Source organism: Carcharodon carcharias, chromosome 15, assembly GCF_017639515.1.
Source record: "Carcharodon carcharias isolate sCarCar2 chromosome 15, sCarCar2.pri, whole genome shotgun sequence".
Classification (NCBI taxonomy): Eukaryota; Metazoa; Chordata; class Chondrichthyes; order Lamniformes; family Lamnidae; genus Carcharodon; species Carcharodon carcharias.
The window spans coordinates 7,337,707-7,353,933 of record NC_054481.1 but is presented as its reverse complement, the minus strand read 5'-3'; the positions used below and the strand labels follow the sequence as shown (position 1 = coordinate 7,353,933).

The 16,227-nt window shown below is 39.9% G+C and overlaps 1 protein-coding gene across 5 annotated transcripts in view; it reads right to left on the bottom strand.

Moving 5' to 3' along the window:
* The window catches only part of snx29 (sorting nexin 29), a 523,801-nt gene that overhangs the window by 418,008 nt on the left and 89,566 nt on the right, over positions 1-16,227 (bottom strand). The window lies entirely within an intron of this gene.

The window sequence follows — 16,227 nt, the reverse complement described above, 5'->3', positions numbered from 1 at the left end:
GTTATGTACACTAAGTTTCGCATGGAGGGCTGGTAATGGCCCAGCCATCATGGGTTATTCTTACATATATCCAAATGATCAGTACTGGAGTATACTCTTAAAGGCCTGGAGGCTGCTTGCATGTCTCATGTGTCTGTGATACAAGAGACATAGCTTAAAGCAATTAATAAAAGCACCAGTAATTTCTACAAGTTGGCAGGTGATGATTGATTGCATCTGTACCATTGGGTCTATTGCTGGTATAATTCCCATTTTAATGCTTTGTGATTGAATTCTAGCTTCACTCAGCAAGTAGTTCTTACCCAGTCTCATATACACTTAATCTGGGTTCAGTTGGGAATTGTTTAAGTATATATAAAAAAAGCATCCTGGTTGCTGATGCATAATATTTACACCAGCTACTAGAGAATTCCACAGCTTTACTATCATGCTTATTGGAACAAAATGGCCTAATGGCATAAAAGTGAATAAAAATTGAATTGAATTCACACCAAAGAAGCACATTCTTAAATTTACACACATTGATAATACATGGCAATGTATATACTATATAATTTCTATATCATTATCACATATATATATCATTTCATTAAGCTTTAACATAGTCTGTTCAAAGCCCTTCTAAATGAACATAATGTGAAGGCAGAATATTCCTGCAATTATTTTCACTGAACACCAAGGTCTGAAACTACAAAAATCTAGCATGAATCTGGTGCCACTGCTGCAAATACAAACAAAATACAATTGCACCACCTAGTGGATTTTCTTGCCACAACCTTCAACACTTGACGCCATCAATTAGAATTTCATCTCAAGATTGCCACCCATCCCAGATAATGTGACAGCAAGTTTTGTAAAACAAACTAGATACAAAAATTCCACAAGCTAATTTTAGGGGAATTTTTGCACAAATTGACAACTCTAATTTCCTCCGGCTTTCAAATAAATTCTCAGTCAAAAAACTCAAGGACTGTAGTGTCAAATATAAACTAGTGAGGCAATTGCACTTTGACTTTTCAAAAACAATACTTGACAACAGCCTAGAAGTAGATTTTAGTTGGTGCCACGTTTCAAGTTTTCTTTTAAAAATTATCAACTTTTTCTCTTTAGATGAATTTCAAGGGTACAAATTTAAGTTCTGCAGGGTATTTTCCCAAATTTTGCACCAGTGTCAGCTTCAAGTAGTCGTTACTTCTGGGTAAACTCTATACTTCTCAACAGCATGCCTCAGGACATCCCTGCTGCATCAATACGACATTTCAATTCCCTACACTTGTCTCGCTTATGTAGTGAGGTGAGAGCAGGTATGGGCACAAGAGAGGTCCATAGGGGAGGTAACTTTTATTTTTAAAACAACAATTAAAATGGACCCTGATAACTATGAGAAATGTTTTACTGACATCCATTATATTTCTTGGAATAAGTCTGAAAATATTAAACCAATCTACCTTCTCCTGCATTGCTCAGAACTCCAGAACAGCACAAAGGATAAGTTTTTCCACCATCATTATACTTAGCATGGTATTCAAGTGATTATTCAGTTTAATCAGGAGCCTCAGCCATTGACATTGTCCAACAAGGTTTGAAGTTCTTTCAGCTTGTTTGAATGAAAGTGTACAGGGCAGATGAGCTGACTGGCCATGGTACAGGAAGCCATTGAAGTGGGGAGGGAGCAAAAAGGAATGTAGTGATAGTAGGGGACAGTATAAAGAGGTGGAATGACACAACAAAGAGCGAGAGTCCAGAAGGCTGCATTACCTGATCGGTGCCAAAGTTCAGGACATACGCTCAGGTTTAGAGAGGAACTTGCGATGGGAGGGGGAGGGTCCAGTCATCGTGGCCCATGTAGATATCAACACCACAACAGATTATCTTTAATCTGAACTATTTACCAGACAGAAATATGTAGAAGATAGTGGCCTGACATTTGCAGTTATAATGACGGAGAAACTGTCAGTGTTCACTATTATTACTATGCAAAATTTACAGCAATTTCTGGCATCCACATATGGACAATTAAATGCAGAAATCTGGAAGCTGCTTTCAGTGATACTCTGTTCCTCCAGAGGGGTGCGCTATTACACTCTTCACAGATGCAATCATCCCAGAATCAGTGAATTAATAAATCAACTTTTTACACAATATTCTCACTCCAAAAATCATGGAAGAAATAGGCTTGATGAATGAGGTGTATCTGAATTTTTAAATGGGTGTTAAGTCATAATTACTAATGAACAACCTATCTAGCCCTGAAAAAAAAAATTTAGAGGTAGTCATTTAGTAGTACAGAGCATGAGTATTGCTGAAAAAGAAAACAATTTTTATTGAAGCTTTTCATCTTGCATTCATCAAGAGAATTCACAAGAATACCAAATGTAAAGGGAACAACAATTTATACTATATGAGAAAAGAGTGCTCAATGGTTGGTAAGTGGACTCTGATGGAGAAGCACCAGTTGATGGTTAATGACAGCTGCCTGGCTTAAATTTCAAACAATGCTTGGCAGTTAACCGACAGTCACCATCAACTTGTGCATTTTCCATGGCAATGCCTCTACCAATCAGGGTCCACTTGTCAACCAATCAGCGCTCTCTTCTCATTCAATATAAATTGTTCCCTTTACGTTTGCTATCCTTGCGTATAGTCCTGACAAGTGCAAGGCGAAAAGCTTCAACAAAAAAAATATTTTCTCAAAGTGTGGAAAGTCCATCACTTCATTCCATGAGCAAGATTCTATAATTTCTGAAATTAAAATATTATTTTAAAGATTGTTTATGATACTTCAGCTTCTACCTTGATCCCATGCACATAGAATCGTATGTCCCCATCTTTATTTTGCTTTCTGCAAAATGATTATATAATCCGTGTTTTCCAGTATGCTGTCTGAAGAACTTTCACAATCTGATTGGCTACACAGCCTGCTTGATGATTTAATAAAATATATAAAAAGGAAAACAATTAATTGAATAAAATATTAAGTAATTAATTAAAAGACATTAAGGATGTCAGGACATAATGTGTCAAGGCTGCCGCATGTGGATGCTCCTGGATGCCACTATGACACCCCGAGCAAGCGCTTCTGCAGTAAGTGTTTGCATTTGGAGGAGCGACGGCTCAGAGTTACTGAGCTGGAGGCTGAGCTGCAGAGACCACGATGCATCAGAGAGGGGAAAAGTTACCTGGACACTTTGTACCAGGAGGCGGTCACATCTGTTGGGATAGCGTCTTCTGACTTGAGTCAGTGGTCAGGGACTGGAAGGTGTGAGTGTGAGTGAGGCAGGTAAGGGGACTCAGAGAGCGGGAGCCCCAGCCATTGACATTGTCCGACAGGTATGAGGTTCTTTCAGCTTGTTTGGATGAGAGTGGGGGCTGCAGCGTGAGTGAGCTGACTGGCATGGTACAGGAAGCCACTCAGGTGGGGGGAGCAAAAAGGAATGTAGTGGTAGTAAGGGGCAGTATAGTAAGGGAGAATTGACACTGTTCTCTGCAGCAAAGAGCAAGACTCCAGAAGGCTGCGTTGCCTGACAGGGTTCAGGACATCTGCTCAGGCCAAGAGAGGAACTTGCAGTGGGAGGGGGAGGATCCAGTCACTGTGGTCCATGAAGGTACCAATGACATAAGCAGCAAAAGCAAAGAGGTTCTGCATAGTCAGTATGAGGAGTTAGGCATCAAATTAAGAAGCAGAACCTCAAAGGTAATCATTTCTGGATTATTACCAGAGCCTCGAGCAAATTGGCAAAGGGCAAATAATATTAGAGAAATGAATGTGTGGCTCAAAAACTGGCATGATAGAAGTGGATTCCGGTTTGTGGGGCACTGGCACCAGAACTGGGGAAAGTGGGAGCGGTACCAGCGGGAAGGTTTACACCTGAAGTGCGCTGGGGCTAGTGTTCCAGCGAGCTGCATAACTAGGGAAGGAGAGAGGATTTTAAACTAAATAGTGGGGCAAGGGATCAAATTTGGAAAGATGTGGTAAATCAAAGAGTAGAGACAAAGCAAGAGAGAAAGGTACTAATATGGGAAATGATAAACAGTCCGTGACAGGAAGAGATAGAGAGTGCAAATCTAAGAGTAAATCAGCAGATAAAGCTAGAGGTTATAAAAATAATAAAAGTACAAAACTAAAGGCTCTGAATGCATATAACATTCAAAACAAATGTACTCAAATCAGAGCAGTAAACAAATGATAAGCTCAAATAGAAGTAAATAAATACAATCTGATAGCCATCACAGAGACATGGCTGTAGGATGATATAGATTGGGACATGAATATTGAAGGGTACATGACATTTAGGGAGGATAGGGTAACTCTGTTAATGAATCATGGTAATAGCACAATGGAGAGGGATGACCTAAGCTCAGGAAACCAGGATGTAGAACAGGTTTGGGGAGAGATGAGAAATGATAAAGGCAAGAAGTCACTTGTGGGAGTGGTGCTCAGACCCCCTAACAGTACCCACACAGTAGGATGGAGTATAAAGAAGAAATAATGGGAGCTTGTCAGAAAGGTGCAGCGATAATCCTGAGGGATGCTAATCTACAAATAGACTGGAAAAATCACATGGGCAAAGGTAGCCTAGATGAGGAATTCAGAGAATATTTTCAGGATAGTTTCTTAAAAGAACATTTTACAGTATCGTTACAGTACAGAAGAAGGCCATTTGGCCCATCATGTCTGCACTGGCTCTCTGAACACGTTTTGAAGCCAACCATAGAGCAGGCTATGTTAGACCTAGTATTGTGCAATGAAATAGGATTAATGACCTCACAGTGTAGACACCCCTCGGTAGCAGCCACCATAATATGATTGAATTTTACATTTTACATTCAGTGCGGGGGAGAAAAGAGTGGGTCCAAGACTAATATTTTAAGCTTAAATGAGGATAATTATAAGGGCATGAAATCAGCTAAAGTGAAATGACAAATTAGGTAAGGGATAGGTCAACGGAAATGCAGTGGCAGACATTTAAGGGGATATTTCAGAATACAAAGAATAGATACATTCTAATGAGAAAGAAAAATTCCAGGGAGTGGGACCACTATCCGTGGTTAACTAAAAAAGTTAAAGATATATCAAATTTGAAGAAAAAACATAGCATTGTGCAAAGACGGTTGGTGTGTCAGGAGACTGGACAAAATATAAAAAGCAAACAGTGGCTAAAAGATTAATAGGGTGAGAAAAATTATAGTACAAGAGAAAGCTAGCTAGAAATATAAAAGACAGATAGCAAGAGTTTCCACAGATTTTTAAAAAGAAGAGTTAACAAAGTGAGCATTGGTCCTATAGAAAGGGAGCCTGGGGAATTAATCATGGAAAGTAAGGAGATGGCAGATGCACTGAACAGGCCTTTTGCATCGGTCTTCACTATGGAGGATACAAGTAACACCCTAGAAATAGTAAATGTAAATCAGAAAATGGAAGGAAGGGAGGAATTCAGGGAAATTACAATCACCAGGGAAGTGGTACTGAGCAAACTGCAGGAGCTGTGGGCTAACAAGTCCCCGGGTCCTGATGGATTTCATCTTAGGGTCTTAAAAGTGAGATGGTTGATGCGTTGGTTTTAATGTTCCAAAATTGCCTAGATTCGGGAAAGGTTCCATTAGACTGGAAAATAGTGAACGTAATTCCTTCATTCAAAAAGAAATGGAGACAGAAAGCAGGAAACTACAGGCCATATGGCTTAACATCTGTCATAGGGAAAATAGCCATTATAACAAGGCACTTAGATAAATTCAAGGTAATCAGGCAGATTCAACATTGTTTTGAAGGAGGGAAATCATGTTTAACCTATTTATTGGAGTTCTCTGAAGAAGTAACATGTGCTTTGGATAAAGCCTAGGCTTGTGTCCGCTGGAGTTTAGATGTGTAAGAGGGGATTTGATTGAAACATGCAAGATCTGAGGGGTCTTGACAAGGTGGATATGGAAAGGATGTTTCCTCTTCTGGGAGAATCTAGAACTAGGGGTCACTATTTAAAAATAAGGGGTCACCCATTTAAGGCAAAGATTAGGAGATTTTTTTTTCCTCACGGGGTCGCGAGACTTTGGAACACTCCTCCTCAAAAGGCGGTGGAAGCAGAGTCTTTCAATATTTTTAAGACAGAACTAGATAGGTTTTTGGGGGTAGGTGGGAATGTGGAGTTGAGGTTACAATCAAATCAGCCATGATCTTGCTGAATGCAGGCTCGAGGGGCCAAATGGCCTACACCTGCTCATAATTCGTATGTTCACATGTTTGTATGTTCTCTAATGTTGAACACCACAGATCCCCTATTGATGGCACTAGATTGAAAGTCAATTGGCACAGTGATAACATTACTGGACTAGTAATTCAGAGGCTAATGGTCTTGGGACATTGGTTCAAATCCCACCACAGAAGCTGGTGGAATTTAAATTCAAATAATAAATATGGAATTAAAAGCTAGCCTGAGTCATGGTGACAATGAAACTATTGGATTGTTGGAAAATCCCATCTCGTTCACTAAATCCATTGGGGAAGGAAATTTGCCATCCTTTACCCGGTCAGCCTACACGTGACTCCAAACCCACGGCAATGTGTTTGACTCGTAACTGCCCCCTGAATTGGCCTGGCCCAGCAAGCCACTTAATTGTACCAAATCACCAAAGATAAGTTGAAAGGACTGCAGCTCACCACCACCTTCTCAAGGGCAATTAGGGATGGGTAACAAATGCTGGCCTAGCCAGCAACACTTACATCCCATGAAAGTAATTTTGAAAAACAGGAATTTCAATGCTCTGGAGCCCACTAAATTTTTGCAAGCAATTTTCTTTGGGATCTGTGGTGAATGCCATCCCTTCAGTGCTGACCACAAAGTCTGTAACAACGAACATTTATTGGGAACGACAACATAAAAATTTAAATCGAGTTGTTCAAATAACTTTCTGAACCATAGCCTCAAAGTTTCAATAGATAATAATTAATTCACAGCCAAATAGTATATCACCTTGAAATATTGGAAGAACTATCAATCTGTCAAACCTTTTCATGTCCAGGTCTGGTGAATTCTTCCATTTAGGATCAAATGAAGCCATTCATGGTGATGCCCTTCAGTCAATCCTTTAAGTTTCAGTTGTGTAACCATATCCACCCCCCCATACCACAGAGCCCAAAGGCTTCGGTTTCCCAGAATTGCTTAGTGGGTCATATCTTTGAACTTGTTCCTTGCTATGCATTATTAATCATGTACCTGTGATTATGCTCCTTGTGAGTCAGAAGATAGGCTCACAACAAAAGGCTCAGCGAGTCTCAACAGAAATCTCTCTCCAGCTGGGTCAGAGATGCCTGACACCCACAAAAGGATTTCTCTCCTTTTCTGTTCTCCCAACCCACAATCCAAACAACCACTCTCCCTACTCCCCATCATTGTCCCATACAGCAGATGGTTCTCTCTCTCTCTTTCCTGTACTCCAACAGAGCATATTTTCTTTTTCTACCTCTGCCCAACACCCCCCCCCCCCCCCACCCCCCACCCACTTTCATTGGGGCTCTTGGACCTTTCCTTTTCTTCACTCACCCTTCCTTTCCTCAAAATAATCTTCCTTGCCTAGCTCTAACACTTCAGTGCCCAACGCTCACTCACTCTCTTTTCTCCCCATTGGGACAGCTCCAGCATTACTGAAATAACAATATTGCCTCTGACACAAGCATGTGTTGGACCCATCAGTTATATGAACAGGGAAACATTTTTATCCACATGCTTTGGAGCCCCAAACACAAGCAGACGCCAAGGAATTACTATAAATTTAATAAAAAACAGGCTCCTTCACTTGCATTTTGTGCCGTAACATTGAGTGTTTAAGTTTGGAAAGAGAGTAAACGGGGTTGGAACTATGAAACAAATAGAAAGAGAGAGAGTGCATTATAGTCAAGCGCATCAGGATGTGTTGTGCTGTTCATCGAGGAGGGATAAAAATTGTTAAAACTAAACATATGGGCAAGTTTATGATTTTGTTTGGCGAATTTGTTTGTTACATGTTACTTTAGGATTACATACTGGGATACAAGAAGTGTAATGGTGCATGCAACTTAGAACATTTTGTTTTATGAACTGTGAAAAAGAATTTTTCTTCTGTAAGATGCAACTAGAAATAAAGTTGAACAGAAGGACTTTACTTAATATGACAAATAAACATGGAGGTGACCAATTAATAGTGAGAAAATCAAAGTTAACCTATGAAAAAGAAAAAGCTATTTAACTAATGATGAGAAAGACAACTGAAAGGTTCACCAGACATTAGAGACATTACTGCAAAAGAAATTACGACCACAGGTGCTTTTATCCAGTTTTGGCACTCTTTAAAAAAGAAACCAGCAATCTCATTTGATTCAGGTGCTTAAGCCAGCACACTTCATGTTCACAGATGACGACACACAAACTGCAGGACTAATGATGGTAATGCTACCCATGCTTGTTTCACCAGAAGCTGATTAAAATATACATTGGCTCTATTATTTCCAGGTAAAATGCTTGATTATCTTTCTTTGTTTTCACATGTAGGGATACCCTAAAAAAAATGAGCACCTCTGGCTAGTTGATGGGACAATATAAAGAAAAATATGGTCACAATTGAGGTTTGACAATATCCATAATCACTTTGCCATAAAATGAATTGAGCAATAAGGTAATAAAGCTGACAATTCCCATGCTAAAGGTTTTCCAAACAGACTGTCATTAAGAATAGCAGATCAATTCATCAGTAGTAAGCACTTCATTTCTACAGGGTAATATCAGCTTCTAAAACAAAAATTAAGGTTTTTTTTTATTTGACAACCAATCAAAACATTGATCCTAATTTCAGAATTAAAAATACATACAATAATAATAGCAATCATTGCCACAATATTCAATACGCACACTTTGGAAACGAAAAGATAGGGCAAAGTAGTTGAAAAGGAATACCTTATTTCATTCTTTGTTAGCTTCTGGTTTGTACATTTCAGGATAAAATTAAACAAATAAGACCAACATCACTAATGAAAGGTAATTTTCACCGAGAATATTCTTCAAAACATAATTTATGTTATTCTTAGAAATAGGTCTTTTCACAAAAATACAAATAAATCGACTCATGGTACTATCCAATCCACAAAAAAATATATTGCTATGTCAATGGTTCTGCAGCCTGCTGTATATTTGAATGGATAGTCCTCCACGAAAGTAATTTTTAAACTGGCATGTAATATTTCCTGGACTGCAGTTCTGCTGCAAAAGTAGTACATAAGCCAAGACCTTGCTTCACATCATGTGATTTAGGATCTCATCACCAGGCAACAGCTGAATTCACTGACAATTTTCACTCAGTGCCAGCTTGGTCATTATGCACAGCAGCCCACCTGATAAATAAAACTACATGATTCACTCAGTGAAAGTACACCACCTGCCTGCTGAGTCACAAAGCTTCTCAGAAGGCATTGATTACTCATCTACCTGTTCATCTTGGAGGGCATCCTGTTATTCAGCTACCAAAGTGGAAAAACTCAGAGCACTGAATGTACCTATTGAAGAGCAACCCAATTCTAATATTGTCCCATAAGGCACAACACATCATCCGTCATTCCAGAAAAAAACATATCTATCGGTATTGCACATCAGCCATTTGAACACAAGAGGGCTTTTTCATTACTGCATCACTTTTTCTGGCAATAGTTACAACTACATTTTGCCCATGTTTTGTTCCCAGGTGTTCCAATCCCGGCTGTTACGACCCCAGCTGATGTTATAACCGGACAAGCCAGGTACTAGATCCTAACTTTTATTTTTTTGTTAAAGTACATGGAGAGTGGCTACTCAGGACCACAGGAGTCAGCTGATGAACTTTTAACAAAAGAATAAAACATTTATTAAACAAGAAAAGATTAACTATATCACAATACTCCTTCACACACAACTGAACCTTCCCAGGTATATACAGATTTGTAAGGACAACACAAGTTACAAAAGCTGATACTCTAATGTTATCAGTAAGTACACAGTCCATGTAAACTAATAGGTGACCTGTGGTCAGGTACACCTCAGTCTGAAACCAAGTGACAGATGCCACCTCAAACAGATGCTATTGTTCTGTCCTCAACTCCCCCCAGATTCTTGTCACACCGTGAGCCAACAGGTCTCACTGAACTCTTTCACACAAGGGCTTCCAATCTCCACTCTCAAAGAACTCACTCTTGAATCTTCCCTCAAACGACGCTTTCTCTCAGAATCCTTCGACATCGGTCCATGTCCAGGGTTTCAAACTCTCCTCCTGATGTTCCTCTCCCCAGGATCACCACATGCATTCAAGCTTCCTTCCACGCACTCTCTCTCACTGACTCAGCCGTGGCAACAGAACACCACTGCTTCAAATGGCCATAGTGAAGAGTTACAAACCTTCGGCTGTCACCTTGGATCTTCCGGCTTCTTGCTTTACATCTCCTTCCTGCAGATTTCTTCTCTTTAAACCTGAAGCTTGGAGCCTTCCTCTCTGCTCCTTACTTGCATTTTCACAGAGCAGAACCTTTTCCAGGTTCCTGTCCTTGCCCTTCGACTAGACTGTCCTCTTGGGACCTTTCTTGTTTGGGGACTTTCTTCTTAGCTTCTGGAACCTGCTCCTGCAGTTTCCTCTCCTGTCCTGCTTCTCCTGGCAGCTGGCTTCAACTTAAGTTTGGGACTTGCAATCTGTTCCTCTGCTGTCCAGCCTCTGTGGAACGCTGGCTTCAACTGAACTGAAACTGCTTTTCTAGTTCTCTGTCCCTGTGTGTGGGTCTCTCTCTCTGAGCCCCTGTTGCTAGGCAACAGCATAGTCTTTTTTGAACCGTTTTAACTTTTCCAAGCCACTACCCGCCACCCCTGCCCACCACTTGAAAACACAGCTCTCCACTTCAAGGGTCATAAAGCTCATTAGAAATGCACTCAACTCTCCACTCAAAAATGAATCTGGTTCCCAGGTTTTACCTTTTAACCCACAAATGGAAAAAAATATTAATTGAACTTAAACTTAAAGATATATCTTATTCCTAACACACCCAAATACACATATAACTTACTTAAACTATCTCTACTTTTTAAACTTAACCAACCAGGCGATAAAAAAGCAATAATCAAAAATGAAAACCTAAATTTTTTGCCTGTCAAATATTAGGACAGCTCTACTGAAAATTACTCCCTTGTAACTGCGACCTTAACCAAGTTTTTTGCAAAACTTTAGCATTAACAGTTACTTTTTTTTATTCATTCACAAAATGTCAGCTTCGCTGGCTGGGCCAGCATTTATTGCCCAGCCCTCAAATTTAAATATATTTATTTCTAAATATACAACCACATCTATCAATATGTCTATCTTCGACCAATAGATTATCCAAAAAATATCTTGCATCCAGTATGTTCTTCTTGCCCACAAAGTTTTTCTCGGTCGCAGTTCAGGTTCGCGATTTATGCATCAATGTTTAAGATTGAAACTGTCTGGCTGGAACCTGCAGGCTCTGCGCTACTGGCAAGACATCACATGCAACTGATGGCATCTCAGAAAATGACAAGCGCAGTTCCAACAATTTTCACCCATTATATCAATAGTCAGAAAATCACAAACCAAGGAGTTGCAATATTTGCACTAGTTGCCCACTGCACAAAAAGCCCTGCCAGTGGCACCGAGCCTCAAAGAGTGCCAAGGTCCATGAGAGTGCCAAGGTCCACAGAGCCTCAAAGAATGCCAAGGTCCATGAGAGTGCCAAGGTCCACAAAGCCTCAAAGAGTGCCAAAGTCCATGCCAATTTTTTTTTTTAAAGAATGGTGGGAAAATTCTCTTTCATCATGTCAACTTATTGCTGGACCACCACAATTCGATGCTTTTCCAATCACATCTGATTTCTAGATCAAGTGAAGCAATAGAAAAGCTCCACTAGCTTTTCCAATGCAAGCTTCGACACCTGACATGCATCTCTCTCCAACATCTTAAACAAGACTGCCTAAATTAAATGAAAATGCTGCTGCTTACAGTCAATTATCTTCAAAATGTACTTGTTTGTCAGAATTTTCCACTGTTGATGTATAATACAACTTTGGTGGCTGTATCTGCAATATTGTTTATCTTCCTTTGCATGACTTCTATTTTCAATTATTCATGAGTCTGATAACATCTTCAAAACCTAGGTCCCCAATTTCTCCACAGGTCCATGCAATGCCTGATTTTGTAAGAGATTGATCTCATAATGAGACAATCTGATAATAAGACAATCACAATGCCAAAAAATATAGCGGACACGACGCAGCTGTCTGTCACCAGTTGTTAAATTGAAGCAGTAGGATAACTCATTGCTAGTTCTTACTACACACTGTGCTCCTTCGTACAGGATCCCCCCAATGCTAACGACTTCTCTAGTTTACCTAGTGTGCCTTGAAAACCTGCCATAATGAATTTTTGTAAATACTATCAACTGCCTTCTGAAAGTCAATAAAATTCAGCACAAGTTACTGTAACATTACTGAGCAAAGCACAGAATAGCAGAGTAGAGGCCTGTCTGACAAAAATCGGCTTGCACCTCTCAGAACCTGCCATCAGTAGCTGTCCAAATTTTGTTGAGGATAATGGTACAGGACTTGCCACACAGAAAAATGTAATACCACAGCAGTTGCCACAATCAATTCCGTCCCCCAGCTTGGGAAGCTCGATGTTCGATCCTTTGGTCCAAACACTTTTGCTGTTATTTCTTTTCCCCCCCACCTCACCAAAGAAATAGGTATAAGATGCTAGCCAAATTTTAATCTCCACTTTCTTTGACCAATCCCACACAAACGTAATCAACTATGGATAACATTTTGTTCTTTAAGTTAGCTATGGTGGAACTCAGCTCCTACATTGGAATTTTCACAATTGACATCCAGTTCAGCCATTTTTCAACAGAGCTCAAGTCAATCCTAATGTATGAAGCTGCTTCATTCAAGATTTCATGAAAAGTGGTCTTGCCCACGACCTCTTCATATCTTCTGTTTCAGTGGCAAGTAAATCAGCTTGTTTCTGACAGAGCCTTCATCGTAGTGTTCAAGGCATCTTGCATGTTCCTTTATAATCTGATAGAATATTTTCATAACTCCCACTATCGCAGCCATTGCTTGTTTGCCAATGTAATTTCTTTTGTCTTCATGTGCTGGGCATTTAACTGCCTTGTATTTTTCTTTAAATTCTTTTTTCTTCCACATTTTAGCATCTGGCATAGGTAGAATCAAATCACAATCTTCCGATTGTGCCTGTGCCAAGATTTTTAAAGAACGATCTGATTAATCCCACTGCACTCTCCTGCTCTTTCCTTAGAACAACTTATCTCATAATACTGCAAATCTTTCTTTTTCGTGCATTTAACCAATTCTCTTTTGAAAATTACTATTGAGACTGCTTCCTCCAACACTTCTGGGAGTGCATTCCCCATCACAACAACTCACTGCATAAAACTACTTCTCCTTCAGAGTCTTCAGCCAATTATCTTAAATCTGTATCCTCTGGAGAATGGGGCCAAGCATGGATGAGGAGAAAGATCTTGAAGCTAATGCAGTGGATAGACTGTAGAGGCTGACAATAGCAGAAGCAATAGCTGAATGGACCTTTATGTTGGATCGGATGCAGGTAGCAAAGTTCCAAATGATTTGGAGTTTATGAGTGGTGGATCTTAGGAGTTTGGCAGCAGGATGTTTGAAAAGTCTTAAACACCCAGTATATGCAAAAACATGACTTTGGGGGCCAGAAAATGGGGCCGTCTCATACACTGGGTCAACTTATTTGCCACAATCTATCCTATGTCAATATTGGAAGGCCAGGACAAAAAGAGGGACTATCGCCAACTACCAAGTGTTTTTACTTTAAACTGAGCAATCCAGCTTCTCTTCCCATTCCCACATCATTACCTCTGGTGGCCTCCAAGGATCTATCTTCGGATCCTTCTATTATTCACCTACATGCTTCCCATTAGTGACATCATCTGAAAACACCACCTCAGTTACCACACGCTGAGAGCATCCAGCTCAACCTCATCAACAACTCCCTCAACTCCTCCACTGCATCAGATTGCTTCTTTGAGCAGAAATTTCCTCCATTTAAATATCGGGAAGACCAAAACCATTGTCTTCAGTCCTAGCCACAAACTCGCTCTTTCACCACCATTTACATCATCTACCTGGCAATTGGCTCAGGCCAGGCTGAACCAAACTGTTCACAACCTCAATGTCATATTTGACCACGAGATGAGCTTTCAACTACGTCCGTTTTTTCGCTAAGACCATCTATTGCCACCTCCATAAGATCACCCATTTCCAACCCTGTCTCAGACTTGAGTGCTTTAAAGCACTCCAGACCAGCCTCCACATTCTACTCTCTGCAAACTTGAGGTCACCCAAACCTCTGCTACCACCATTGCTTGCCCATATTGGCTCCCTGCTAAACAACTTCTCAACTTTAAAATTCTCAACAAAAAAACAGAAACATAAATACCTGGAAAAACTCAGCAGGTCTGGCAGCATCTTTCCTTGGTTTCAAATCCCTCCATAGCTTGGCCATTCCCTACTTGCTCCAAGATATCTCTGCTCCTCTAATTCAGGCCCCAATTTTAATCCTTCCACCACTGGCGACTGTGCCTTTAGTGCCTGGGTCCTAAGTTTTGGAATTCCCTCCCTATGCCTCTCCTTATCTTGCCTTCCTCCTTTAAAAAGCTCCGTAAAAGCTACCTCTTTGATCAAGTTTTTGGTCAACTGCACTTAGGTGGCTCAGCATCATATTTTGTCTTAAAATGCCTCTGTGAAGTGCTATGGGGTGCTTTTTTATGTTAAAGAGGCTATAGAAATTCAAGTTGTTGGTGAAATCTGCACAATTATGAATCAACCAGGCTAAAGTACATAAGTGAAACATCGGCATTTATTTAAGGTTGATGAATACAACGTATAATAGTGAGAAGTCCAGCTTTCTTCCTCACTGATGAATATCAGCATACAATCCAGGAGAGTTAGTCAGTTTTATCCACCTTCAGACAGTTGCCATCCTAATCTGTCTATAGATTAGAACACAAAGATAACAACAGCATCTTCAACTAGCTCCAGCTCTGGGCTTATAACCATAATTGCAGCTTTTACAATTACAATGACATTGCAGTTTCTAAGCTTTCCTCCTACTTATATTTTTGCTATGTGAAGTGCAACAACCAAGCTAAATTTTAAGTCTCATTTGTTGACGGTTGATGAAGACTGCATACTATAAACCCGCATCTAATACCGATCATGAATACATTCACAATAAATGTGAAGCAGTCTTTTCTTCTGTTGAAAAATTGCCAATAACAAAAGAAAAACAGAAAGCTGGTATCAAACTACATCCAGTAAACAGTGCATCAAAGCATCCAATATCAAATGCTGAATTAAATGCCATTACAAACTTCACCTATCTGAGAAGTATGCTGTTCAGCATTGTGTTTAAGAAATAAACTCTCGCTCAATTCATAAAGACCGTTCGCTCCTTTTGGGAACTGGAAGAGCAAGTCTGAGATCACCATAGTATCAGCTTGCATACCATAAAGAAAGGCTGAGACACAGTTGTGATCTTAACTCTCCTGCTGAATTATTACATTTAGTTAAATTACAACCATTACTTTCAACAGAATAACACGTTTCATCTCCATCACCATGGATCTATTATGCATATCAAACAAAAGAACCAGGGTGTGAATTATAAGGTGAAAAAAATAATAGTGTTGACACAATGTGAAGAAAGATACAGACTCACTGGTGGTGCATGTTTCTGGACAAATGATCAGAATGAAGGATGACAAGCTTCTCTTGACACATTTAACAGGCTAGACAGGAGAAGCATTTTGAAAACATACTGAAGCTTTGTAGCACTGACAGAGACAAATGGGAGATGCAGTATACCAACTGGGATGACATTCAATGATACAAAGTGAACAACTGTTAAATCTAATGCCATTAGCATTGTCTTATTACAGAAATAACAGTAGCAGCAAAAGCTAAGTGCCAAACAGGGTTTTGGGTCGACACACAGAAAAATTACTGTGTTTCATGAATTGAATGACAGAGCCACAAGGAGCTCCATAAGTAATGAACAACTCTCAAACATTTGATCAAAGGTCTAGCAACCACATGACTTCAAGCAACTAAATAAATTGATCTTTTAAATTACCAAAATATCCATCTCTATATTCCCCTGCCTCAACACAACACTGCAATCATGTAACTC